A 1,404-nucleotide genomic window follows, 5' to 3' on the forward strand; every position below is an offset into this window, starting at 1 on the left:
CGTTTTCTTTTTCAATTCTGCTCTTAAGAACTTTGGAAATATTTGTTACTAATGAAAATTCTGTGTACAAAGAAGAATTAAGGCATCGTTTGTCTAGAAAAAGTAGAAACAACTTTTCACATTTTCGAAAACAAAAACAGATTTTTTGGTGTTGATAAACCTATTTCTCGAAATGTTTTTTTGCAGATATAATGCCATTAAAAAAACTCAATAGTATCATCAGATGCCCAAAAGGGAGAGAGGGTTTGGTTGTCTCTTTTTAAGGTTAAATAATTGAGAGATTTATCGGGCACAACAACATTTTTTTCTCTCAAATTCATTATTAGAAACAATGAAACAAGTCAGACTTGTTTCATCAAAGTCGTTTATAGAATTGTAAATAAGCATAAATTTTGATTTATGTTTCTAGAAACGGTTAAAACATAACAACTTTATCAAACATTTTTTAGGTTATTTTTCCATTTCTGAAAACAAAAAAACACAGAAATGGTAGAAACAGAACATTATCAAACGATGCCTAAGTTTCATATTCTGACACTTTCCTAGTAAATGCCACTGTTCTAGTTTGGAGAAAGATGTTGCACTGTTTAGGAAAGACTCTTTGATGAGTTCTGTTGGCTACGATTACTACTAAATTTTCATGACAAGTACATTTATTACACGACTTGCTTCTACTGTCAGTAATAAGGCCTATCCGATTATTTCTCACTATCACCACATGTTTGAAGACTAAAGGGGAAAAAGGAACCCATCAGTTAGGCTTCCCAAGGAAGTGTATATAAGTTTTACACACACACAGAGAGAGAGAGAGAGAGAGAGAGAGAGAGAGAGAGAGAGAGAGAGTCACAAAAAACAAAAAAAATCATTTATGTGAACAACAAGAAATACATAAACTTATATTTCTAATATCGTTCTTGTTGTTCACATCCAGGATTTAGCTTGGAGATCATCAACCACATTTTTGTCCAGTTGGAAGGCTTTGGCAAGAACGTAGTCCGAGATGGAAGGGTTGGATCCAAAGACAGCATTTGCGATGGCGATGACATTAGGGTACGTTCTGACTAGTTATAGCAGCAATGGCAACAGTATTACTTTTTCTTTATTTTATTGGAAATGAATGAGTCCTATGGGGAAGACAAACACGTCTCCCTGGTTAAGGACTTTGGTGATGAGGCGATTACCAGGGTTAAAAGGTTACAAAGCCAACATATATGGTACCCTCCAAGAATATTAGTATCTCAATGCCACGAGGGTGTGTATGGAGGATTGAGACCATATGGTGCAAGGTCTATACAAGCCATGAATATGCCTAGTGTGTTGAGTCCAGGAAGCTTGTTTAGAGTCACCGGAGTTATTGCCAACCCAAATTAGAACTGATGCCTATTTTTTTTTTAAGGGGGGGGG

At 35.5% G+C, this 1,404-nt stretch overlaps 1 pseudogene; it reads left to right on the forward strand.

Annotated features, from left to right (window-relative positions):
- The first annotated feature begins 1,076 nt into the window (after positions 1–1,076).
- LOC122071985 overlaps positions 1,077–1,404 on the forward strand; it is a 4,841-nt pseudogene continuing 4,513 nt past the window's right edge.

This window comes from Macadamia integrifolia, chromosome 2, assembly GCF_013358625.1.
Source record: "Macadamia integrifolia cultivar HAES 741 chromosome 2, SCU_Mint_v3, whole genome shotgun sequence".
Lineage (NCBI taxonomy): Eukaryota > Viridiplantae > Streptophyta > Magnoliopsida > Proteales > Proteaceae > Macadamia > Macadamia integrifolia.